Source organism: Tympanuchus pallidicinctus, unplaced genomic scaffold (assembly GCF_026119805.1).
Source record: "Tympanuchus pallidicinctus isolate F22 unplaced genomic scaffold, pur_lepc_1.0 scaffold18, whole genome shotgun sequence".
In the NCBI taxonomy this organism is placed as follows: Eukaryota; Metazoa; Chordata; class Aves; order Galliformes; family Phasianidae; genus Tympanuchus; species Tympanuchus pallidicinctus.
The window spans coordinates 14,769,811-14,797,552 of NW_026294699.1; the positions used below are offsets into that span (position 1 = coordinate 14,769,811).

Genomic DNA, 27,742 nt, shown 5'->3' on the forward strand with positions numbered 1-27,742 from the left:
TTTGAAGCCATTTCCCCTTGTTCTATCTCCTCAGACTCTACTTGAATTTACCATATAAATCTTGAAAGGATTCCGTTGGTTTTAAGGAGCATTTTATAGTCTTTTTCTTTACCTTGACAAGAGGAAAAGAGACAAAATCCCAGATTTTGCAAAAGAAACAACTGCCCACTACGCTTCTGTGACATAAATTATGCCTTTGGTTTAAAAATGCACTGTGGCACTATCTAGTTTTTAGTGTACATTCCCTACTTGTACTGCTCTTGGAAGAACAGCTGGCTACTACTATGTAGCTGGACTACATAGGAACTCATGGCCGTAGCACAAGGAGCTTTTCTAGTAGATCTATCTAAAGTATAATCCTTTGAGAATCGCTTATTCTTTTGCCATTTCTGTTAAGGAAGTAGGAATAGAAGGAGATATTTAATTCTGAAAAGCCAAAAGACTACAGTAATTTATTTTAAATTTAGGTAAAAGTACTTTTTGCCTTTGTAGATGAGTATCTTGGATCTCTGCACATCAGAATTCTTTTTAACTGTTGCTTTCAATTAGAAATAGTAAGGTTGAAGAGGCAACTCCATTTAAAATATACAGGTAGAGAAAAAAATTCTTTTCAACTAAGCAAGTAGGAAAAGTCTGAATGTTGCATTGGAAGTTTCACATGTACAGTGGAATCCCCAGTGTATGTTTTAATTGGCATTTAATATCTAAGCTCCTCTGAGTGAAATCCCAGTTGCTTGTGAAAAGCTGCTGTTTAACAACTACCTGGTGTTCTTAAGGTAGAAGGTCAAAGTCCATTACTGAGAAAATAATTAAGGGTTTGGTCCTCAACTTGGCTAATTTGATCCAGTTCCTCTGAAGTTAATGGAGTTTAACTGATTTACATGAGCTGGTAAGTTACCTTTAGCTCCTTGGTTTGTGAGTAAAATAATTTTCTTCCTTCCTGAGAGCAGAACTTCAGTTATTAGCTAAGAAGATCTTCGTAATCTTTAAGAAATGTTCCACAATGGGATATCATGAAGAAACTGAATGGTATTATTCAACTACAGGTGCCTCCCAAGAGGGAGGGACAGAGATAAAAGTGAAGGTGTGTTGACTTTAAGGTGCCTGTAGGGTGAACTTTTCATGCCTTTGATGAGTTGAATAACACAGTGCAGGATGGACAGGGCTGCTGCTCCTAATCATCCATGTGTACCTTATGTCGATGGATTGCCATTGTGCTGTTGTTATATGCACTGCCCTCATACAAACTAAATGCAGGTAATGTCTGTGTACATTTCCTCCAATATCAACTGGAAAAACAAAGTTTCATGGAAGATCAGACTGGGTGTTCGAAGATGCTGCACTATGTTATTCCAAACATCACAATACTTAACGTCTCATTTGCTGAATAATACTTGAGTTCTTAATAATGTATGGGATTACCATAAATCCACTAACGGGTAGTATCTGTGAGAGCTGCTGAACGAATTGAAGAGTGGGATAATTCGAATGTAAGCATGCATTAGGAAGGGATTTAAGGGAAAAAAACTGTCTCAGTGTTTTCTGCTGCACTTTGATGGAAGTAGATTTTTGTTCGGTAGGAAGCATTCAGAGTTACGTTCTTAACAGTGGTAGCCAGATCTAGTATGAGAAGGTATGGTTTTATAATCAAAGAAATTTCTCTGTTCTCTTTGCCATACATTTAATAAATGTGAACAAACTTAACTCTCCCATATCCAAATTACCCAACAGTAATTTACAAATAACAACTAACTGAAAATGCTTTCTGATGAAAAATTACAGCCTTGTTTAATTTTGATGTATTCAGCATGTTCCAACATGAACGAAGTGATTGCTGTAGATAGAGATGACAAATAGCAGTCTGGTAATGAGGGTAATTAGCTGGTGTCCAGGATAGAGGGCAACTTCAGCCATTTAAAGTGCGACCTGTTCTCAGCAGTAGGAGTGTTGACCCCACTGCAGATCTTCTTTACCTCTCCTGCACTCTATGAAGACACCACTCAAAGAAAAGCATATCGTGTGTGTTGTTTTCCCAGATGGGTAGTGGCCAGGACAAGCCCTATCCCTGTCCCCCTGCATGAAGGGGACAGTGTGAATTTTGGTGTTTCAGCTTTCCCGTGATTGCCTGAGTCCAAGTTTTCTGTAGATCAGTTATTATATAAAATAAAATGAAGGAAATTCAGAGTACAATCAAAGATAGTTGAATAACAAAGCTGGGAACTTGTTTGCACATTTTATTCTTTTTAGTCCTACCAAAATAACATGTCTATACTATTTTGGCTAATGCATCTTCAGCAGAAAAAATTAAATTAGATTTAAAACTTTTAAAGTTTGGATCAAGAGAACACACTAACTGCCACATCATAATCTGCATTTATAGCACAGGAAGATAGAAAATGAGCTTGTAACTGAATCTGAGTGAAGAATCCTAGAGACAGTTCACAGAGTTCCATAATACCGTTTTTTGGGAAACGGATAATTCGGATACAGGAGGTGCAAAAGATGATCTTCTCCAACTGCAAACGTAATTTATAAAACTGCAATATTTTCTTACAAAGACTCGAAGAGGGAAAAAAGCATAAATGTGTAGTATACTGTTCTGGGAAACTGTAGGAGAATCTGATCTAACTGAAACACGAAATTTTCTGCACGCGTTATTCCAAGTGATGTTGCTCGATGACCAAGAACGTCATCACAATTCACAATTTCACAGTTGTCAAATAATGTTCAATAGATTTCTTCAGATATTGACATTTCACAATTATCAAGTAGTGTTTAATAGATTTCTTCAGATTTTTCTATTAAAATAAGTATTTTTTACTTATTAGTTGTCTCATAGCAAGATAAAGCTGGGACTACAACCTGCGGGCTGCACTCTTCCCTGCTCCTATCAGTGCGGCACAGACTTGCCCACCTGCATGTGCCACGGAATGGCTGTGCAGATCCTGACTCATGTCCCTTTGGTAAACTCTTCTGCTACATTTTTTCAGGATTTCAAAAGTCTTAACTTCTAACAGATGGATATTGTGTAAGTCTAAAGGATTTTATCTGGGAAAGAAAATACCGAATTCTTGTTCAGTAGACTTGGACGGTATGATCTGCCAGGGCCCACTGGCCCAATGCACAGATGGAGTCATCATTATGAAATTCAGTCAGTATGACAGAAGTTTCAGATAGAAGCAATTGACAACATCTATTTCTTTTCAATTCTGACTCTGTTAGAAGGTCAAACAAGCTTATGTAATCCATGAATAGCAGAAAAATACTGTTGCAAAAATTTTATAGCGTATCATTAAAATTAATCAGGCCATATTAATTTCTCAGGCCCATTCTGCAAGAAATCAGTGTTTGTCAAGATCCTGTGTTTCTGGTGATAGCAAGGAGAAGGAAAATACCTGAATAATGGTTAAAAAATTGCTTATTTAAAAGATAATGCTCTGACTTTCTACGATGACAGCTTAATAGCCTCTAACTGATGCAATAGAAAGCAGTCACAGACTTACAGCAAAGACACACACACAGACAAAATACTACGTAGTGCAGAAAGCAGTCCTCTTAGAAAAAAAAGGAAGAAGAATATCATCAAACATTAGCACTTAAATATCAACGCTCTTGTTGTTGTTTCATATTCCTATTTGTTCCTTAAATTTCACAGTCTTTGCTTGGAGTGGTGTTTTCACAGCACCGTGTGTGTGTGTGTCTGCAGCCCCGTAGTGACTCCACAGTTTTTCTGGACAGATTTAATTTTCGGAGTAATAGTCTCTTCTTCTTAGAGATCTGGTAGAATTAACTGTATGGTCCTAATAATTATGTTTTATTACATACCATATTCAGGGAACAGTTTTCGGTACCACTTGGTCACTTCGGCTTGTTTCAAGGGTTCCTCCCACCTCTGGAGACCTTGTGGAGTTTTCTCCTCAGAGATGAAGTTTTATTCATTCCAAAAGACTTTTTGCATCGAGTTTCAGAACTTTCTGGTACAGTGCTCTTCATTTCAGGGTGCCCTGAATTCCCTTTCTCTTGCTATCTATCATTGCTATCATAAATACTAGGATATTGTTCACCCTGGTGGAGTCCAGCTTTTCGGTGTGATAGTAACACTAGAGGCAGCTCTCACAGCCCTGCTGTCGGGTCAGCGCAGGTCTTTTTAGTCTCACGTGACCTAAAGCTAACTCACCCTCTATCTGTGTCAGCCTGGCTGATCACAATGGTTGCGGTTGGGCCATTCAGCAGCATCCTGCCAGATGCTTAACTGGAAAGGCTCTGGCAGGTGTGAACTCTCTCTTTGGCTACATACTCCTTTAAAAATATCATCAGCTTCTGGAGTTTTCATCAACAAATCTCTTTGAGCACTGTCTTAATTACAGACTGTTCCTCTTTTTGTTTCATTTGAATGCAAATCCTCTTCCTGAAGGTGGAAATGTCCAAAGCCCTCACTTCTGCAGATCAGGGTTCAGGTTTCAGGAATCAAAAGAAAACAGATGTGCCAAGCCTAGAAGAAATTAGGGTGCTTAAAATGCCTTTGAATTGTAATATATCGTGGGCAACATAATGTTAATAGTGCTGTGCATTAATTAGGAATCAGTTGCATGTATGTGCTGTGCCCTACAATAATATGTCAGCTATTAATTGGATACTGCAGTTTTCATATATTGGAAAGAAAAGGATCTGTCCTGTATACTGAAGTAATCTTCAAATACTTTGAAAGAAACCAGCTATATTCATAACCATTCTTACTGAGCCCTCAAAAGGAGCTCTTCTGATAAAGATGCAGTGCTGGCAACAGATCTGCTTCAGGACTAAGTAGGTCAGTAAGAAATTGCTAAGTCAATACTTGAAATAATTGAATAGTTTAAACCAGAGGACAATAATTGAAAGATTCAGCCTTCTAAATCTTTGTACAGTAAGAGTGTCAGCATGACTGAAATGACAAAGGCTGTTCCTGGGAGATCCTCCTTCCTGAGACATGAATCAGGAAGCGTATCTCCCAAAAGAGAGCTGGAGATTTGAAAGGGATTTTCTTAATGAATGTCAGTATAAACAGATGGCTTTGTTTCCTGCCCTCACACATACCTGAGGCACCCTGAGGTTTGTATGGATTTTTAATGGAGAGGTGGTGCTTATAGTTTTGGCCAGGCAGGTCTGTTTTCTACCCTTTTTTTTAAACTTGGATATCGTTTGGGTTTCTAAGTGCACTGGTAATACATATGTCAGGAAGAAAGTTGAAAAGAATAATTATATATATATACTAACGTAATTTAGTTTTCTTGGGTTTGGTTGCCACATTTATGGATATACATGTAGTCCAACATTTTTCTTACTGTCTCTGTATTATGTCATGTACAGCATGTTTCAGCTAATCTGGGCTTCAGAGGGAGAAACAGTAATGAGTTCAAATGGAAAGCAGTTCCTCTGCTTTATGATGAGCATTTAACGTGCTGCTGCACTGCTCTCACTGCTCAAACCGGTGAACTTTGTTCCAGCAGGCAGTGAGAAACTGAGCGTGGTGGGCTCCAGATCAGAAAATCTACCCCGAAGATTCAGAATCAGTTACAAACCATGAAGAGTAAGTATCCTTTCTGTTTACTGAGAGCATAGAAATGTATAGTATATAAATGCATAGAAAGCATTATTCCTGTAGCATCTTGACAGTTAAAAGCAAGGACAACATACAACAGCCAATTAGGGAACCTGTTCATTTCGGAGCGCTGCTAACAACTCATGGCCACATGCTACATTTCTTTATACACTTCAGTGGCATCCTGGCCTTTCTACTAGATTCGTACCAGAGAGGCACAATCAAATGTTTTAACTAGTTTGCGTGGCCCAGAGGGCTGCTCTTCTCAGTGTACTGGGCTGAATCTTCCTTTATTTTGGTAACTAGCCATTAACAAATGATTACAACAGATGAACTAGTGCAGTAAATGTCTTAGCTATTGATACCATAAGACAGATAACAGTGTTTAAAACATAAATCTTTTAAACTAAAGTAAAATATGTTACCAAAATTATATCCAACGTTTATTTTCCATAACAAATGGAAGGAAAAAAACCTTTCCTGTGAAAGTAATTTCTTTCTCAAACTTAAACATATCAGGTTCTAATAGTGGGAAAATAACATGTGCTGCTAGCATATTGTGATTATACTCAATTACTGCTTTTTTCTCCATTTTCCAAACCGTTGTAAAAAGAAATTTGTTCTATTTTTGTCAGCACTGCAGGCAGACTAGTCTAAGCGAATTCATTTTCACTGATTTTCACAGTCACCCGTAAACAAGATTTATTAAAATAATTAAGGATTTTGTAATTTGTGCAGCATTTAACTCAGAATTTGAAGGTGTCAGAAGTACTAATATACTTAGAATTGATTTGTCTTTAAATTAGGAAGGACTTGCAGATATTGCTACTTCCTAATGGAATCATCATCAATTCTTAACCATTGAGTTCGTGCTTATTTTTGGAGAGTGCATATTTGAGGGAAGAACTGTGACATTGCTCTGGGGAGAAAAGCAACCTGATACAGTCAGCATGCACGGAAATGCCACACTCAAATTACATCTTGCATTTTTCTGTGCTAATCAAGAATTTCCTTGTTAGAGCGCAGAAGTTAGAAAGGATGCTGTCCAGAAGTGCTGGGCTGCCACCCCTGGGCTCAGGGCATTTCAGTTTGTGGAACTGTTTGATCAGATGTTGGCTGACATCACAGCCTTCTAACACTTTTCCTGTTAACAAATCCCTCATTCTTACACACTTGTTACTGCTGTTCTAAACCTACCACATGAATTGTACCCTTCTGCCAGCAGAGCAGTGCTCACTTCATGTCTTCCCATCTAAGCAAGGAGGAGCATGCAGATCTCTCTGCTGCTGAGCCACAGTGTCTGCCCTCTGCTGAGGGTTTCTCCTCTCCCATAGATAAGAGGGAAGCCACACCAGTCCCTCTTTTCAATACAGGAGGCTGCAGGGATGAAAAAGCAGCAAGATGCACCAGCCCAGTCGGTGTGTGCTGCAGAGGAGTACCAAGCATGCAGGGAATAGGAACAAGGGCTCAATTTCCCCCCACACCCTGGCAGCCTCCTGCATCTCTCTTAGCAGCTACAGATCTCAGCTGCATTTTGAAGCTGTGCCTCTGATGAGTTCTTGCAGCATCACAGCTTTGCTCCATCTCTTCTGTCTGCCTGGAGTGACAGTCTGTCCTTGGGCAGAGCTGTGCTTTGGTCAGTGGGAGGTTCATTTAGTTTGATTTTCTTGGGATTTGATTTTTTTTCCTTTTTACTCTGTTACGTCATTTGCTGTATATAAATCAACCTAATATTAATTAGAATAACTAATGATGGGTTCTATGGGTTCTCTGAAAAAAAACCTGCTTTTAGAGTGACATAATTGGTATGAAACTATTCTCTCCGAAGTAATGCAGTAACAAATTAAGGCAACTGTTGCTAATTCCTCCTTGTATGTATTCAGCTCCGAAAGCATCTTCCTTAGCAGTGTTGGATTTCTTTTTTACCTCCCAGTAGCATTTGCATCATTACCTTCCTTTCTACCCTTCTATGACCATCTTGCATTTTTCTGTCTTTCTGTGACTCCCTGCATCATGTTGTTTTGGATTCAGGTTTATCAGTAATTAAAATGTCTGCAACAGTTACACTGATTTTAGGCAAATTGATAACACAATTCTAGAAAGTCAAACAACTGTCTTTGCATTTCTGTAATGGACATGCAAGTTGAGAATAATCTTGGTGAATTTCTATTTATGAAGTAAGAGCCAAAGTAATAGCTGAGATTGTTCCATCAGCAGTGATTGTCCTCATCATGAAATCTCCATTGCTGAAGAACAGAGGAAGCTGTACGGTTTTTAAAAATTCATTTCTAAACATATAGAGCAGAAGTGCTGAAAGGCACTCAGAACCACATGGAGCAATTGCTTCCCTGCTGAAAAAAGTATTGGCTGCTTTACTACTCATTATTTTACAGATTGCTTTATAATCATGGTTAAGAGAATTGGACCTGGTGCATAATGTATATTCTTTAATGCTGTAATTGTGTCCTGTTGATTTTCACTCTACTGTCTATTCAGCCTCTTGCATTGAATTGAATATTTTTATGAGCAACCTCATCTGATCAGTAGGTTTCCCTGAAAATCTGGTGGGATCATTGTCTGATGTCACTGAACTGCCTCTCCTCGAGTATCCAGGTAATCCCGGTGTATGCACATATGAAAAATACTGAGTAGTTCTTAAACTCATATATTTTACATTACTGAGCATAGCAAAGTAAAATTCAGTGTAATATTTTACACTGTTTAAGAATACAGGGAAATTTCACTCATTCTTGTAATAAGAGGGTTTGGAGCTGCTTTATACAGTGTTTGATATAACAGTGATGTTTGTTGATGCATTCAGACCTTCATAAGCACATGTGATGAATTTGAATGTCAGTGCAGAGTGACAGGGCCCAGTGCTGTCCCTTTTGGTCTCCCCTGTTGTGCCAGCTGGGGTCACACCTCAGGGATGGCCCTGGAACGAGCTCAAGCCCACATGGCATCAGTGCCCCACCTGAAGAAGGCTCACCCATTAACTTCCAACTGCCTCTTTTAACTTCAGTTACTCTTTCTAATTCGTTGGGTTTTTTTTTTCAATGTTATTGGACAGTATTATGTTTAATTTTAAGGGTTTGATAGCATACCATTAAAGAAGAAGGCAACTTAAGGTAGAAAAATTATGATGGTAAATTATATTTGTGACAATTCCAATTCTCCTCGTGGGACCTACAGAAAATCCCACTGAAACCAGCACAAGTAACCCCATCAGTTTTCCTGGCACTTGATCTTATGCCAACTTTAATAAAGAACAGCCTGTGCACTGGTGAGCTGCGTTTATGGGTAGGCTTTCCCAGAGCCGTGCAGCGCAGGCACTGACCTACGCAGCCCAGCGCCGGGCAAACACAACGCTGTGCTCAGGTGCTGCGTCAGAGCACGGGCAACGCAGCAGTGTGCACTTCATACCATAGCATTCCTCATGACTGAGGAAGGTTAATTTCAGATTGTTGTCAGGCAGTATATTAAGATGCATATGGAAAACCTCTTTTTTTCCTCTTACGTTCGCACGTTGCTGATCATAAGCTCTGAAGTTAGGTTGTGATTCCATAGACTACTTCTGTGCATTATTAAGTAAAAATTGCCATAATCAATCTCAAAAATTCCATCAAAACATAAGAGCTGTGATTTCATAATAAATCTTTCTGTTGCTGCCACTTGATTGTAACAGTGCCATCTGAACTTTATGTGGAGGGTTAAAAAAATAACGAGATGCACATGCAACACAGGTGAAAATTTATGGAGGTTTCAAAACCATCATTCTAGAATTCTAGCATATCTGTCCCAAAAAACCCTTCAGTTCCACATCAAGGCTTTAAGGACTCTCTGCTGGCTAGAGAAAGAACCTGCAGCCAAGATGGATATTCAGAGTTGCTCAGTGTTTTTAAATTGTGAACAAAATTACTAGCTTTCCCTCATTGTATCTTAGAATGCGTATTTTTATTTTTAAAATAGTCACACCATATGTGTAGCAGAGACATTACTACATTGGATATAAGAAATGCCAGTTTATTTGCATAAGATCTCCTCCTTAATGATTGCTATATGTGAAAATTAGGACAGCACTTACTTTTGCATAAGCTAGAAAAGGTGTGCCTGTGCTACAGATTGACTGAATAGTGAACCCAGCAGGAAAAATGCCCGAAGCACACTTTATTTCTGCTGGAAAACAAATAGATGCTCCCCTGCTACGAGTTTCCTTTCTCCAGTAATGTTATAATGCATAAAAACTTTACTATTTTAACCCTGCCATAAAAAGTTATCTTTGAGCGGACAAGGTCTGTGAAGCTAAGTCCTCTTGCTCTGCAGTGACATACACATAGCTGTTTGTAGAGCATACTTGAATTATAAGAGCACAGCCTCTGCCCATTTTCCATCCCTCTTTTCCATTGTCTTCAAAATAGGAATGCAGCAGAAGTTAGGGGAATATTTGTACCATTTATTTTATTGCTAAGCATGGTTTTTGTTTTCCTGTGTCAGCTATACTCAAAGCAACACAACTTAGGATTCTGAGTATAATTTAAAATTCAGATTTGCTAAGAAGTATTATGGTGAGAACCTCAAAAATGTCAAGAAAATGACTCAATTTAAATGTAAGATTTAAAGTCGGAGCCCACTATTCCTCAGATTTCCTGTATTGATTTTAGTTCTACCAGAAAAATGTATTCATGCTATTTTGGTTCTTATCTCTGATACAAAAATGGAAAAACTAGTTCTGGGGGTGGGAGAAAAAAATGAAAAATGTGGATAAGCTCTAAGAACCTTAACAGTGCTACTGAATTTTGGGTTAAGCCCGCTTCAGATTGGGAGCTACCATGCAGGTCACTATTCCATTTACAGTAATTGTCTGCTCCCTGAAAGGAAGTGGTTTTCTGGTGCCAGAAATTGCACTCCTTCAGAAATTGAGCGTGTGTGGGTTCGGCTCCTGGCAAGGACAATTTTTGGCATTCAGATAGTGTGGTGCCCTAGAAATAACTACGATAGACAGAACGAATGAGTGAGGTTAGCACGCTAGTCACAGTTATGATATTGAGTCATGTGTATACATTTATTTCACTGTTGATTGCTAAAGGCAGTGCGAGAGTTTGAGGCTGGGTCACGTTGCACAAAGGACATCTGCAGTGCTGCTCCGAGAGCTGCGCTATCTTGTCAAAATAAGGGTGCTGTAAGGACAATGTTCCAACCTTAAAAACACATACAGTGGTAGTGCTGTGCTTTCTAATTACAGGAAATTAATTTGACTCTTAGTTTGTATTGGATTACATTAAAAAGAAGTTGTTTATAAACTTTCTAGTGCTGGTGTCTCCAAAGCTGAAGTGGTCCTTCAGTTACAAGCTTCTCAAACAGGGACAGCCTTTTCTGTGTGCTTTGGAAACCATCTAGTGAACAGGTTGTGTTCAAAGTGAAGGTGATAAAAATAGGATGAAGAAGGTTCCAGAAATTCCACTGGGGAAGGTGTTTGCAAGGATTAAAAAATCTCTAATTCTTCTCCAATGGAGTGCAGATGTGCCAGTGCTTGCTTTGGTGGGCTTTGTGAAGACTGGCAAAATGCTGGTTTGATAATGACTTGCAATGGTTCCATGGAGTTTCACTGCAGCTCTTAGGAAGAATTGTTATCTAACCACTGTACTTCGGAGCACCTGTGATTGAGGCTGGCAATGTGAATATTGATTATTGTTAGCCAGTGCAGATTCTTGTTTGAAACAGTCTGTTTGGATAAGAAGGAAAAATTATGTAATAACAATGTTTTTCATAGCTGAAACACTGGTAGTAGTGCAGCATTCATTTTCTGTGTCTTTTGGAGCAGTTACTTCTTTTCCTTTCTCTGCTCAAAAGCATTTTCAATCTGTTGTTATTACTTATCCTAATACCAGGAGAAGTGTTGTCAGAGCAATTAGGAGTCCTGAGCCATTTCAGAGGCTCATTGCATTTAGTTTAGTGATGTCTTCTGCAAGAGTTTACCATCCACCCACAGTTTAGTATCCACTAAAAGTTAGTGGAAGAAATTGAACTACTCACAGAGAAGAGAAACCTGAGGGCAAGGGAAGCATTGTGTGATTCTCTGTGCAGCTGTTCTGGTGAGATGAGGTTTCTTGAAGCTCTAAATATTTGGTGCGTACTTTGGGAAGCAGTCTCTGAGAGAGCATTGCTGCCTCACACATTGGTACTTGCATGCAGACGACGTGCCACAGCCTTTCTGTGTCAAAGTCTTGCTGCAGTGCAGTCTACATGCTAGTGCTGTTGCCTTTCAGCCAGCTTTTCAAGATGTTTTTTGCTCACTGCTCAGTTCTTTCTGGAGCCTTCCACTGTAATCCTGCTTTCAGTCAATACGGTAGAATTGGGAAAGCCTTGCAGTGCAGAAATCTGCAGTGGTGTTGAGTCCTCGCATGACTTCCAGTCAGTTGATCTCCTACACCTCCTGTCTCCTTGCAACCAGAACTCTGTTGGTTCTGCAAATTAATCTACTAGCACACGACTCATTTTAGACAAAGAACCGACTTAATTTTCAGCAGAACTCCTGGCACACCGTGAAGAAGCCCATCTGCTTCTGGGTGCCCACTGCATGCGCATCCCTGCCCCAGGTGTCAGCCAGAGCGCGGCCAAGCCGCCTCCGTCCCCATGGCAACCACACACGGCGTCTCCATGGCAACACACTGCACCACGCGGGATGGGCCCGCGCCAAACCCGTGCAGCAATCCCACTTGTTAAAGCACTTGGAAATTGAAAGAAGAATTGTAAAAAAGAGAAGGAACAGGCAGCATTCAAAAGCATTGCCATTTCTGCTGAATAACACAAGATGGATGGCTGCTGAGATTGTAGTGTTTTTGTCTTTGCTGTTGCATTTGAGAGGGAAATGCCTTCATGGTGATCTTTCCCTTGTAAAATGGAATAAAATAGGGCATGTGTGTAGTGCATAAGTGTAGAAATTATGAGTACAAAAACACATGTATGTCACAATGGGAACAGTGAGTGTGCACAGAAATACCAATATAATGTGCTGTGTCTCATGTTTTCAATTTAGAATATGCAACTGGAAAAAGTTAGCATGAGATGGAGTGGTTTAATTCCTTATATGTAACCTGTTTCTCTTTTGTGTCTATTCCTGTGTGTGTGAATGCATGCATGTGCTTATTTCAGTAGTCTATTTTGAAGTTATTAGTTTTTAAACAACAGTAATCTTAAAATATGGTTGACATTTTGCAATGCAGAATACATATTCCTTCTCGCTCTTCTAATTGCCGTTGGGCTACTTCTTGTCTTCACACCACTGTACACATCTGCTGTACCTGCACAGCAGAAGAAGAAGAGACGTGAGCACCTGTTGCAGGTGGGCAGGGTCTCACACTGCTGTCCTCCAGGGGAGCAGGAGAGGAACACAGGGCCCAGCAGTGCAGCAGGCTGAGGGGTTTTCTCCTGCCTTCTCTTCCTGGGGAGCTGGGCACAGTCAGTTTGACAAAGGCACATTGTCAAGTACATGTAGAGGATTATGTAGGAAGTTGGAAATAGAAGACTGAAATTACAGCCTGTTTAAATCCTAACCTGTAATTCAATTTGACTATACCTCGGTGGTTTCAGCAGTCAGAGGGCATAATTTGAAGGTGGTTTGTAAATGAGTAAAAGGCAGTTTGTCACCGGCACACCGAGCAGACCTTCGGGACGGCTGCAGGGCCAGCTGTGCTCTGCCCCATCATCGCCTCAGCCCGCAGTGTCCTGCTGCCATGTGGGCTCCAGGGCTGGCTCCACCGACCCTCAAACTGCAGAACTGCTGCTCTGTGCTCTTTGGAAGAGTTCCTTTCTAAAGGCTCTCACTGAAAATTTTGAGAAAAATTACAGCAACCCTTCCTGAGAATCACTGCCTTAGATAAAATATATCACAAATACACCTTTAAAGATCCATTTTAATCATTTCTGTTCTAAGTGTCTTTGGTTTAATACTTCAAAGGTAGCTTAGCATAGCTAGGAGTGAGATGTTATGGCTTACATATGTTTCTAAGGAAATACAAAGTTCTGAATGTTTGAGAACTGCTATCATGCTGAGTAAGTTTTCTTCTTTGTGGACACTGTTATCGCTTCATCCTTTTTAAAATTTATTTATTCATTTGTATTTGCTTCTTCTTTCCAATCAGCAGCTCTGCATTCAGTTGGCATTTTAAAAATATTTTCCTGTTACTTTAAAGAGACGTGGTCCAGCCTGCTAGTGTTTTAGCTACAGTACTGTGTAACTAATTGGATGTATTCAGACTGAACCCAGGCTGCAAATAACCAGGAAAGTCTAAAAGTGTTTGGACCTGAAAACATCACTCAACAAATCCCATGCACAACTATAAACCGTGATATTTCCTTACTCCTTAAATTTTTTATTTAATTTTTTAGGGCTGTTGCTGTTCTGTTGTGGTCTCTGTATGTAATCAGATAGTACTCTTGACCTTGGCCAAGATTTAATGTGAACCTCCTTTGTTTCTCGGAGTTCACTGTGCTAAATTTTGATAGAAAATGTTCAGGACAGTTTACCGGGATTATGTGCAAGGTTTTCACCAAACAATTATGCACTTTTGCTATGGATTTGTCTTTTTAATGCTATGTGAAAATGATTGCTACTCCACGGTTGTCACTAAAAAGACACGATAAAACTTATGTCTGAAGCTGCAGATGATCTGACAATATTTCAAAATATATTTGAGGATTCTTAATGATATATTCGTATATTCAGAAAAGTAATAGGGTTTGTGTGTCATTTTTTTGTACATTTGGCTCTCAGCTATGTTAGTTGAAGATTGTTACTACATGCTCAGTCTGCAATATGTTTAATATTTGGTAGTAAGAGATGAACTGTGGCCAACAATACATGATGTGTTTTCGTGCACACACACCTGTTTTTCTGTTTGATACAGAGGGTCACCAGACATCTTCCACATGAATTCTATACAAATCACCGCAGTTCTCCTAGAGCTCGCGAAGTCCCTGAGCCTGGCAGCAAAAGGTTGTGGCTACTGCAGGGCTTTCCTGTGTTCTGGTGTTCTGAGGCAGCTGTGGAGCCAGCAGTTAGTCCTGGTTGAAGGAATGTTGTCAGTGACCCCTCACTCAATCCAACATAAAACATTATTCAAGGTGGAAGAGCCTACGCAAGGAATGACATTGTCTGCTGTTGCACTAGCTGGCGTGGATGCATAATAGGATCCATTACCTCAAAGTGGGGACTTATTTCAGGCAATTAATCATTTGCAGTAACCGGTTGGTGCACATTACCAGTCACCTGACAAGAAAGCTATTTCATAGCCCTCTTCATACTACAACTGTATTCAGCCCTGAAAGTACTATTTTGACCTTGGCTTCCTCTTTCCCAACTGGATTTAGAACAGCACATTTTTATTTTAGCAATGATAAGCTCAGGACTGATTATATTCCCTTCTGGAGCTAGTGAGAAAGCCTTACTATGACCACTTAAAGCACTAGTTTTAGAAAGACTTCAACTAAAATTCATTCCCTCTGGTGGAAGCCCTTCAGCTCCATCCTGACAAACCAGCAGTATGCACATGCTGCAGGTATGCCGGAGACTTGGACTTAAATGCTCAAAAGCTCTTGCAGAAATTCCACACTCACACCCATCCCATCTGTTCCAGATGAGTCCCTGGACTTCTCAACCTTGCAGGTGGTGCATTTGCACACAGCCTACAAGTTCCAACTCAAGGAAAAGCAGAACTTGCTGTGTACTCGTGTGCTTGAGCACATCGAGGGGACAGGGCAGCCCCAGCAGGGCCTGGGCACATGGCCTGCAGGTGAGCTTCCAGCGCTCATGGAGAAAGTCAGGTGGAGGACAGCAACACCTCAGCTGCTTTCAAAGCAGCACAGACCTGGCTAACGTGCCAGGCTGCTAATTGCCTGAGAAAAGGCACTGTGGCACTGTACTTCAGTAGTTCATGAAAACCCCTGCCTTTTGTGAAGGCGGAAAGCAGACAAAGCAAATCCATTGAATTTTATACAGGTCTATCACAAGCACGTGGTATAGCCATGGAAAAATTGGATTCCAAGATCTCTGCTATTTTCATTTGTAGTTCAGCATACTGCAGAGCTGGACTTTAGGTCGTGATGACACCTCATGTAAGCGTAAAGTGCATTGGTTTTAATGAGCTATTATCCTCCATTCTGGTTGTAACTGTGTAGGTCTCAAATAATGCAGTCTGCCAAATATTTGTTTCATCTGAAAATTAAGTGAGAATTTTAAACATCTGAGAAAGGTAATAGACTGTGTATATTTTTGTGGTGATTTTTTGCACATCTTTATAATTCAGACATAAATGAGGATGACTCTGTGGCACATAACTGTAACAAGTGCCTTTAACTACGTTATGAAATGTCTCCATGGCAACATCCTTTTGCTCATCGTATTTATAGTGAGAAAAAGAAAACAAGCAAAAATAATACGAACCCTGAAACCTTTCTGAAATCTAGGGGTTGAAAGGTATCTGAAGTCAAGGTTCTGATCCTTAGATCACGTTACCAGAGAAATAAGAACTGGAGGTAAAAGCAGAATGTTTCTTTTGATTTCAACTTTATATGAAAATACTAAGACACTGTGACCAATTACAACTTGTTTTTAACAGAAGAAAGTTAGAAAAAGGATGGTGTGTTTGCAGGCTCATCGCAGAGCTGGCCATGCTGAGTCAGACACAAAGGTTTAGCCCCAGAAATCCAGAGGAGAAACCCCACTGGAAATACCCCTTCAAACATCCTCCTTGTACTTTGGTACCATGTAAACGTGAATCAGAATGGACTGGAATCTTCCTTGTCAGGGCTTTACGGAGCTGCAGTGTTTTACCTGTTCTCTTGCTACCTTCTTTCTGTAAAGTCTTTTGAAATCTTCAAAATGCTCCGGTAAGTTGGGAAAAATAATTGTAGAAAGGGTGTGTTAAGGATATCCACACTGAAGAACTGCACTGTGAGTGCTCCTCTCAGTTTATCTACAGGACTGCAGCTGAAGAATCTTCCAGATAATGATTCAGAACAACATTCGATTCCCAGCTGTAGTATCTGTTCTGGCATCCCTACCCATTTCCCTGTAGTCTCCACAGCCCTGTTTTATAGTAACACTTGATGACTGAAGCTGAAAGAGAAGCTCAGTCTCAGCGAAAGGTTCAGCTACAGCTCAAGGCAACAAGTGTCTCAGGCCAACAAAAATGGGCAGATTCTTAGATATTTCACCACCTACAAATTCCTTGCAGCTGTGACAAAGTGTGTGGATGACCTGGATATCTAAGCAATCATTTTTACTTAGGTATGAATACAGGGTCTAGAATTTATCTAATTATTTTAGGAATTATTTGACTTATTTCACTCCAGTTCATCCCCATTCATCTATTTTACAACAAGTTCCTTGTTTATATTCAATATAAATAGGGAAGGAAACCAAGGGAAAATAAAAAGATTCTGAATTAAAATCAGAAAGTATTTTTAATCCTTCGTGAATTATTCATTAATACTTCCCACAAAACACCTCCTGCATTCTCCAAATGTTCTATAAAGTGCTGCCATTTTAGGTAGATAAAGGCAGGATAAAATAATTGCATTAAGCAAAACTCCTTTTTTCTCACAAAAAAAGACTCCTATATAGTGACTTTTCACCCATTGTCTTCTGCAGTGGAAATAAATCCTTTAACTGTCAAGAGAGAAAATGCTGTAAACTGGAATCAGTACAGGAGCTTGAGCAGTGGGACAAATTTAAAGGCTTTTGTGTCAATGTATGCAGAGGACTGGAGAATAGAAGTTCATTCTCAATCAGTTCTTTGTGATCCTGTTTGTAGAGAAAAAAATGTGGTACTGCTACCAAAGAAAGTAGATGTTCGTTCTTACACTGTGTCCATCAGTGTTCTGCCCACAGCAACATGAGTGAAGTGGAACAGGGAAGAGTTTGAAGGTGAGGCCGTAAGACATGGCTGGAGTGATGACATCTACATCTGCCAGACAGAAAGTAAAGAAGTCTAAAATCTGTCAGAGATGGAATTTGCTATACATTAAGTTTAAAAGTGGACAATGAGCTTGTTCAAGTTTGGCTTCCTTTCTTTCTCTTAAAGATATTTTCCATATAAAATCAGGTGCTCTGATAGAGCAGGGTTTTCGATCATTCCCCAAAAGTCTTTTCAGAATAGAGCAACATTTTTTTCAACATGTTAAACTTCCTGAACCATCTCTTAATTCTACATTGTTACTCCAAACCCAGCACAACAGCTTCCTGATCTTTGCACTCAATCAAATAAGTTTTGATGATCCCACTGTGGCACACACCTTGGAGCAATATGTTTTCTGCTTGCACGTACAACCCAAATCTTACACTGCGAAGCTGTGTTAAGTAGGAACAACACAGCAATATTTTCTCTGCCTTTAGACTTTGCTGCTGCTTCAGAATTAAATGCACAGAGTGCAGCTGGTGATGAGAAAGTCGTTGTGCCCATCATTTGGATCATGGGAGAAGACAGACAGCCAATGCAGCGAGCAGGAGGCAAGGTCTGTTCTGGTTTGTTTTGGAAATAATGAGCAGCACTTACCAAATCTGTCTGTGCAGGGGGAATATGCAGCAACCTTGATCAGCAATCAGAACTGTTTCAGGTATTCAGATGGGATGGCCTTACATAAGGAACACTGAGTGTAAACCAACACCCTCCTTTAACACGAATGTTTCCCAGTCCAAGGCTCTCACACACCAGAAGTACAGTCCTTGCTGAGGGTAGGTTGCCCTTGACTACTAAAACCTGAAGCCTTGAGCTGCCTAATACAAGACACGAGAAAGAGGGAGGGAGAAAGCTTTTTTGTTCTGAGTATATTCTTGGCTATGCAGAAAGCGCCTGTTTTGCCACTCTGGTGCCTAAAGTGATCAGCAAAGCTTAATTGTTTGCTTAAGCAGCCTTTGGAGCAGTAAGAGCAAGCATAGCTAAAAATTGGCAGGGCTGGCCAGTGCAGTTGAGCAGCAAAAAGACTTTCAAAGAGATGGTTTTGTTCCCCAGTGCTTTTTGTCAGCTCTTTGAGTTAAACAGATCATAACAACCCAAACAAAAACTCCACAGGGGAGCCTTTTACAAACAAAGGAGCCATGCTCCAGCTACATCAAAGCTTCCAGGCCTTTCTAACCTCTGGGGGCAGCTTGTTTCATCTGTGGCCCCTAACGCCATGCAAACGTCAGTCTTCCTGCCTACCAGGGAACCGTTTTTCTGGAGTTTCCTGATCGAGCTTGAAGCTGACTTCATTTAAGGAACAGCCTTGCTTTAGGCTGGCCATCCCTCTTACAGAGCCCAGCTGCCCCATGAAAGGTTTGTGAGCGCTGTGCTGTGGAGGTGCTCGGGCTGGCTGTGCTATCCCAGCTGACTTCTGTGCAGGTTGGAGAGTCATGGGGCAGCTCTGAAGATAAGATGATGCCATTTATTTTTGTCTTTTCTCATTTCCGTTTCCGTACCTAAGCCCAGTGTAAATAAGAGATAGTAATAAGAGATTGCGATTTCTAAAATGTTCATGCTAGTGAAATTCCAAGCATGTTTAAGAGAGAAGAGCATTACTTTCAGCGTGTTTTTTTGGTGTGGTTTTGTTCAGAATATAGTAACATTAGAACTGCAGCGACAAGGGGGATGTTCAGGTAGCTGTGAAGAACCACAACAGATTATCAGGAATAAAATTGTAAATATTCATAAAAATTGTTAATAGCCCCACAAAGGATTTAAAGGATGTGTATTTTTCATGCAATTGTTAAGAGACACGTCCAGGGCATTTCATGCCCCATACTCTCCATGGCCTGACAACATCACCGCTCTTTAGTCCTCGTACCTATACGGCCTTTTCAGACAACATTTTGCTGCCCATAATAAACTGGGAAGCTGTGAAGTCCTTTCCTTGGCCTTCTCATCTCTGTACCTTCAGTTTTCATAAGCCAAATGGGTGATTGTGTAATCTTAACAGTAGTACAGACTTAAAAATATCTTTTCACCTAGGATCATCCTGCTTTTCATTGTGACTGTGTAGGCTGAAGAATTCTGCCTTTGACATTGTATGTAAAGGATTTATTTCTGTCATCCACCGGAACATGCCACACATACTGATTCCTCCTGAAACCTCCATGGCTGGTTACATTTTTAACAATGTCTTACAGACTGCGAAGTACCTGACATGTCAACCAGATGCTTATTGAATTAAATGAAAAATTATTTTTGATCCTGTCACATTTAAAAGTTGAAGGCACAGGCTCAGATTCCTCCAAGTACTGCATTTTTATTCCCTTTTTCCCACCACCAAGTAATTGGTCCAGTTATCAGATAGAGGCAGAGGGGAATGAGCACAAGTGCAAATGTTTCTTTTTTTCTGCTGGATAAAGTCTTCTTTACTTGTGTGAAAATGGACAGTTGTCACAGTTTGGAGAAATAGATTTCAGTGGGGTAAATGACATCAAGGAAAAGTGTAAACTTCTGTGATGGCAACTGCAGAGTGGCACAGGAAGGATGCAGTTACTCCTGCGGCCCTCAGCACAGCGCCTCACTCGCCTTCTCCTCCTGATTTTCCCCAGCGCTGCCAGAGGGCTGGGCAGCAGCATTCCTGCCCCAGGCACAGCAAGGCCACTTCTCCCATCCTCACTCCTTTGGTGCATTCGGTGGAAATGGGACTGGCTTCTTGTAAGCTCATTTCATTTTTACAGTTTTGCTCATAGTCTGACAGGGCAGTAATCATAATTTAAGAGGAATTTTAATTATTACAGAATATTCCTCTAGATGATATGTTTTTGTTCTCTTTTTGGCTTTTGGGTTGTTTTTTGGTTTTGTTCGTTGTTTTGTTTGCAATAAAGAATGAATTGCTGTGACTCTGAAGTGAAGACTTTAGATCCAGTTCTAGCTTCCAGAGCATATTGTTTGTGTTCCCAGCCTAACTCATCTCTGCTGGTATACCAGATGTGGGCATGTTAAATTTAGGACATCTGTAAAGCCTTGTATGCCACAGATGCCTTTTGCTAGGTAGTGCAGGGTTTCAAGTGCCAGTAAAGTGTTTTCCAGCTGGCCATCAGGAAATTCCAGTGTCACTGTGTTCTCTAGACTACAGTTCTGATCAGCCTTACTGAAACACTGAGTTCAAAATGCAGGAATTGGAGAAAGAGTATTCCCAAGAGAACAGGAAGTCCATTTTATGTGAGGCAGTTTAAGAGTTTATCTCATTTAGCTCAACAAAAGAAAGCTGAGAGGAGATGTGATTATTCTTGGAAAACATATCTGCAAAATAAATAGCACAGAGGAAAGAGAAGCAGCACAAAAAACCAGCTACAGATAAAGCAGAAGCAGATTTCTAACTTGAAGAGAAGTCAAGTTGTGAAGAGAACTCACAGAAGAGTGTCAGAGGGAGAAACAGGTTTGGGTGGTTTTGAGAGATGCCAGAGGTCCAGAATTTTATGCTCAACAACTCATCCCATTTGCTTCAGTTTCACTGTGCTGTAAAGCCACGGGAACTCCATGGCTACAGCTGGGGTTTGACCACTGCAAAATTTTCACCGAACGGATTATATCCTTGGCTTTAAAGTTCATACATTCTAAATCTGAAGCAGTTAGGAGAGAAGTTTCTCTGCTGTCAGAATGGCAGTTGTTGAATTATAAATGCACACCCCATCTTCTAGAAAGAGCAGACTTGAAAATCTGGCACTAAATAATCTGATTTCCATGAAAGATAGCAGGGGAGAGTGTTCATGTTTTAAGCTGCTAACTTAGGCTTACAGCAAGCTTTGTTTCTGTGAAGGGGGATGTAACAAAATACCTGGGAAAGCTGCAGTGATTACAGTACCGTAATTCTATAGAAAATATGTTCTATGATATTAATGAAATGTATTTTTCCTTGCAGCATTGATGTTTGCCATTGTCTGACAAAGGACACTTGCCTCTTTCAGTGCTGAGGGTAAACAGTCTCACAAAAACCTGCCGAGCACCTGCTGGTATGCTTTTTATGCTGTGTGTGGCACTAATCTTATTTGTTTGTCACTGTTCAAAGCATCTCAGAAGAGGAATAGTTATCTCACAGACTTTTCTGTCTCATCTATCACTCACGACTGTCTCTAAGGGCTTCACACTGACTAATTAATTTAACTTCACAAACTCTTGCAAGATAAGGGATGGCATTTCATTGAGGCACAGAGAGATGAAGGTCAGAAGTTTCTCCAAACTTGGAAGATGCTCTCAGCATGGTGTTTAGAACAATACAGCTTTTTATGTTCAAATTACAAATTGCAATTTGTCTCAGTTGGAATAAATAGTGCTCAGCATTTCTGTCAATCACAGTCTAAGTTCAGGACAGACATCCATAAAATAGGAGATGAATAGTTGTGAAAATATGCTGTCTATAATTGCCTCAGTTAGTGAGAGGACGGCAAAAAAATTTTGACAGATGCAAGGCTATATGGCACACTATAACCTGAGACAGCATTTAATGTTCAGGATGTTTTCTTCTGCAGCAGCTCTTCTGTGTCATTTTCAGAGATCACCTCCTCCAAGCTCGAGAGTGGTCTGTCTTGATGAGCAGGAAAGTATGGAAAAGGATGGTGTTAGGAATGCCAAAGACCAGCATGAGTTGAATCTGATTGCAGTTCTGAAGGGCAACAAGAAACATTTCCAGATTCCTTATCCAATTCTATTCTGTCTCTATCAGCTCAGTCTTCAAGACGTATTTCAGTTCTGTCATTCCCTTTTCCACAGACCTTACCAGTCAGTATAATTCCTTGCTCCATCCTCTTTCCCTGGACTGTCTTTCCCCTTCCTAGTAGCTGTATCCCAGATTAGTTTCCTTCCCTTTGGTTCTGACTTCATTCCCATTGCCTCTTCCTGTGCCCATGCCCCACTTGTTTTACTGAGCAAAACTAAATGGTTTTACCAGGCTGAAGTGCTCCATCTGAAACTTTTTGTAGAGAAATAAGAGGAGCCTGAAGCAGAAAGCACAGAAAATGCAGCTCACATGGTTGAAGTTTTATCGGTGCTTTAAGCAATGGAAAATATGATTTTATGAAGTGTTAAGCAACCTTAGGGACAGACCCACTTACATGCAATAGCATATTTTTGAAATGTCCAGGATTCCCAAATACTGTCCCAAACAGAATCATAGGTGATGTCAACTATAGCACAGAATAGCTTATATTTAAAAAAGGATTTTTCTTCAGGAAATGAAAGAAAATACTTAAGCATTGTTTATAATTACACTTCCCTAGTCTTAATGACTAAAGTATTGAAAAACAAAATTTGTAAACAAATATTGCCCAAAAATTAACATAGAGTGACACTAAGCAGTAGAATCCCATTGCATCAGTGCATAGTTGCCAGAGGCCAATATTTGGAGCTCATATCTGCAACTGTGGAGTTGCATTAATAGTCTACCCTAAAAGAATATGAACTGCTCTATTAAAATTTTTCCGGAAAAATAGTGAAACAACAATATTTTTTTAATTAGTTGACAGTAAATTTATAGTTTAAATTATTTCCACGGTACTGTTCACATATATAAACATTTACAAGTAAAGAAATCCTGCAAAATACCATTTTTGGGATATTGCTCAGTAGCTGACAAGGATGAAGTCAACTGAAATGTATTTTTAACCAGAAGATAAATCCTGTTTGAAAGCTTTGTAAAGGAACCTTATAAATTTTTTTTTTTATTCTCTAGACCTCGGTTTGGCTTCTGACCATAGGAAAACTGGTGTAAATCTGGAATACCTCCTTTGAAACCAGCTAAGACTTTCAAAATTTGTACTTCCATATCCAAGCAAAGAATTTATCCCATGGGCTCAAAGCCAGCTCTCTTGAGCAGGAGACTAAGTCTGGCCGCACAGGGGAGAAGCTGTGGCAGCTGGCCAGCCTCTCTCCCAAGAAGATGTGTTAGACTCATCACCAGATCCCTTTGGGCATTCAGCATCATGGGAAATAGCCAGACTCTATTCTGAGTGGCAACTGTTTTAGGGAGCCATCTGAAATCGCTCTTAGGAGGCTCAGAGGAGATGGCCACCACCTAAAAGTCCCTGACTAGTTTCTTGGCCTCTTGTTTCAGGGCTGCTATGACTCGCTCTCAGTCCTCATTCTTTTTGTAACATAATTTATGACCACAAGCAGTGCAGCAGGAAAGGGAAAAAATGACAAACACACTAAACATAACCATATACTTGAAAATCTAAATATCAGACTATTCCCTAGCTATGTGATTACAGGCAGCTTCAAAGGAAAAAGGCACATTTTCAGTAAATACATCATATTTTGTATACACTACCTTTGCTTGAAGGACAGTCTGCAGGAGCACAGCAAACTGATTTTAAACAGACATCAACTAGAGTTTGTGGCTCGTCACTTGGGAGTTCCCATGAGACATACAGAGTCATCATATGGGAAAGAATAAAAATACAAACATAAATGTTGCATGTCTTCAGCATTCTCTTCTTTCCCTCCCAAGACCCTGAGGGATGGTCCACCCAGCCATGCTCCAATGTGATGCAGAAGTGCCATCCTCTGACACATTCCCACTTCCTAGCTCTTAAACTCAAATGAAATTACTGTTGGAAAAACATCAGGAGGAAATACTTCTGCTTCATATTGTCAGTACCATAAAGGGAACTGGAATGGTTGCGCTGGATGGCTGATTTAATAGATATAGCTGTTAATACCCTTAAGACCTTCCTGCCCCACTGCTGCTGTCTCCTCTTCTGGGAACTGTTCTAAGGTGTTGTAAATGTCTCCTCCTTCGGCCTGTGCTCTGAAGCGGATCCCAAACTCCTGTCTCTGGTCTTCCTCCACACTGCTGGAGAACAATTTCAAAACCAGCTCATGTTCCTTTACTAGCATGATGCAGATTTAAATGAGGTGCCCACTCCTCCTTTTGAGCACCACACTGGCGTAAAGTGGATTGTCTGCATGCCAGCTCTCAGGTGGGAATTCAAACTGAACTTATCCGCCTCCTTCTTATGGCCTTATTCCTCCCCCTTTGGAAGGGAAGGGCATTCTGTGTGCTGGACACAGCACATCTGTTTTTAAAACCTCATGTTTATTGGCCAGTCAAATCCAAAAGTTTCTGCAATCAGAAGCTTTCCATGCAATGACTTTTAGAGGAGACCCTAGTAATTAGAATCTGCAGGTCCACTTCATACAGGATTTCTGAGAGGACAAGAAATTAGGCAACTTCAAGGTAAAGAGAAATAAGTTATTTTTCTAGTCATCAGATGCCATTAATGCCTTTTTGTAAATGCCTGCATTAGAGAGAACCAATGCAAAGTAAGAGTTTCCCAGAACTCTACATCTTCTAGCTCTTGGGTAGCACTTAAACAGAAAAAGACTGAGGTGTGACCAGAGCCAGCCAAAGCCTTCTTAAAGATGTGGGAAGGTGGCCACCTCAGTGATGAGGATAAAGGTAACATGCAGCTGTCTGGCGAGGAACGGGAGAAAAGGGGAAGGCCTGGCACCCAGCACCTGGGAAGCTGTGCTGCTCAGCAGTGCAGGTGTGCACAGCCGAGGACTGGAGGATGTCAGCAGCATCCTTAAAATGCTCAGCCTTAAAATGTTCAGATTTGTGGTCATAGCAGGCCTGTGTGTTTTTCAGAGCTCTGGCAGAGGAAATGGAAGCAGGAAAGCTATGGCTGTTTTACAGTCCCCAGCAGTTCGCTGCCATGGGTAACAGCCACCCACACTGGCTGTTCCACATGAGAACCCCCTGAAAACCAATCACTGACAAAAGCCTCCCTGAATCCAGGCAACTTTATCATTGTTTTATTATCTAAAACTTTTTTCACCCTAAATAAAAAAGCCCAAGCTTTTTTACTGAAAAAAGCCTGAAACATCTGACTTGTGTGTTCTTTTTAATAATTTTCCCTTTCTGTAGCTTGTTAGCCTGTTTCTGGGCAACAGCAGCTACTTGTTAGCTTTTTTGTTCCCCTTCTTCCTTCTTCTGTCACTGTTCTTTGTACATATTAGCGATAAAGACACCACACTCAAAGGATTTGCTGCAGTGGACAGAGTCAATTCTTTGAGGGTAAAAAGAAACATTTTATACTTCCTGTTTACAAAATAAGAGATTTCTTATTTTGCTTTTTCAAACTTCTGGCTTAGATAAATAAGAAAAAAAAAGCAAAAAAGCAAAGCAAAACAAAACAAAAAAGCGAGGAAGGATACAATAAAGAGTATCTGGTAGCAAAAAGATGAGCAGACACCAATTTTCATTTACTTTCTAGAATAAATCCTCAGATAGCACAAAGGACAATCAGAATTGGAGCCTGAGGATTCCTCTGTGAGTAATTTAAACTCAAGTTAAATTCTCTGCAGTTTGTGGTAAACCATTTTACCTATGGCAAGTAGTTCCTAACCTAATACCTATAAAAGTACATCTGCATTTATTATCTCCAGCTAATATCAGAAAGAATGTGGCTATATTTGATGCTTGAAAGCCAAAGCAGTAACTTGAATCTGAGAAACTGTTTTCTTGGATCGTGAATGAAAAAAAAAAAATCAAACTTTGTTTCTCATGTTACAAAAGCTTTCTGAGTAATTTCACGGGTTTTCATTTAACAGATGTAGGCTCACAGTAATCAAATCCGCAGCACAGGTATTGCAGTCTTTAGGCATGAAAGAACAAATGTAAGAACATACCCTGCCAGAGATGGATTTTATTAGCTGCTTTTCTGACTTGATTGCTATAGACTGAGAAAACTCCTGCACCCACCTGCACACCCACTGCAAAAAAAGAACTCTTCTCACCACTACCACTCAGCAGATAGCTGGGGCCATGGTTTTAAATCAGATTCAGCCAATCCTAGCCAACCTAGAATGGGAAGACAGTGAAGTACGTAAGCATTAATTTAATCAAAATTGCATTATGCTCACACTTACTTTACTGAGAATTCAAAGATTCTGAGAATTAATAGATACTCAAAACTTTTTGCTACTATGCTGTTTTGCCTTTTTGGCATAATAATAGGTGTTTATTTCTTATCCCCTGTAGATTTTTTAAGTACTAAGGAGCGCTGTAGTGCAACTGCAGTGGAAGAATGCAAAGCAAGAGCTCAAGGAAAGTGAGCATGGTCAATGCATGTTTTATTCATATGAATCACGGTGTTTTTGTATGGAATTATTAAACTACAGGTTGGTGTTAATCTACAGTTTGTTAAATAAATGTAGTTGTTTATTGGAATGCCTAAGGAATGGGGTCAATACTCCCTCCACCCTTGCATAGCATGGCTCTTTGAGTGGGAACCCAGAGCAGTCACAGTGCTGACACAACTCCTCTATCCCTCATCCCCATATCAGCACATGGTTCATTATCTGCTTTTACTCTAAGGTGAAGCAGATCAGAGAGTTGTCAAACCCCTTAGGAAGCATATGCTGTAACCTTATTAATAGGATGTGAGGAAGCGTGGCTCTTATGGGCAGAGTCCCCTCAGCTGCTGTTGTAGAAGTGGGGTCTTGGCATTTTAGCTTAAATCTAAGCATTTTCAGCTTAAGGAAAGGCTGAGAGACCTTCTCCTTAGAAAAATTACTTACAAATATTTCTTCATAGAATTCTTATAGAAGTTCTGGCTGTCATCAGTGGCACGATAACAGGGAAAGAACAACAGTATTTTTTCCTTCCAGTACCTAAAGGGGCCTACAGGAAAGCTGAGAAGGGACTTTTTATAAGGGCAGGTAGCAGCTGGACAGGGGTAAATGCTTTTAAACTGGATGAGGGGTAGATTTAGACTAGCTATTAGGAAGAAATTCTTGACTGTGAGGGTGGTGACACTGGAATAGGTTGCCCAGTGAGGTTCTGAATGCCCCTCCATGGAAGCATTCAAGGCCAGGCTGGGTGGGCTTTGAGCAAGCTGGTCTAGAGGGAGGAGTCCCCGCCTTTAGCAGGGGGTTGGAACTAGATGATCTTAAAGGTTCCCTCTAACCCAAACCATTCTGTGATTCTGTGATTTTCCAACAGACAAATTTGTTGATGAGTGTTAGCATTGCAGCTGCCAGGTAATAATCAGTTGGTAACCCAATACAAAATTGCTAAATAGGAAATACTATGTAGAGATCACAGGTGTTCTTGTATTCAATCTTGCTTTCATGTTTTTAGAATTGCAGGTACCTATTCTGAAGCACAGTCCTTGATTCTGAGTGGATTCCAAGTTTTACACCTAGATTTAGATTCTTC

General features: G+C 40.3%; 1 protein-coding gene and 2 long non-coding RNA genes across 3 annotated transcripts in view; 2 read left to right on the forward strand and 1 right to left on the reverse strand.

The window, feature by feature from the left end:
- The window catches only part of SHISA9 (shisa family member 9), a 154,453-nt gene that overhangs the window by 81,417 nt on the left and 45,294 nt on the right, over positions 1-27,742 (reverse strand). The gene's annotated exons all lie outside the window — the stretch shown is intronic.
- Positions 1-27,742, forward strand: part of LOC128078862 (uncharacterized) — a 129,731-nt gene that overhangs the window by 2,972 nt on the left and 99,017 nt on the right. The gene's annotated exons all lie outside the window — the stretch shown is intronic.
- LOC128078867 (uncharacterized) lies at positions 5,479-27,731 on the forward strand. The gene is made up of 4 exons (XR_008205888.1): positions 5,479-5,566; positions 21,446-21,536; positions 25,797-25,852; positions 26,564-27,731. It is a non-coding gene; the product is annotated as an uncharacterized LOC128078867 (long non-coding RNA).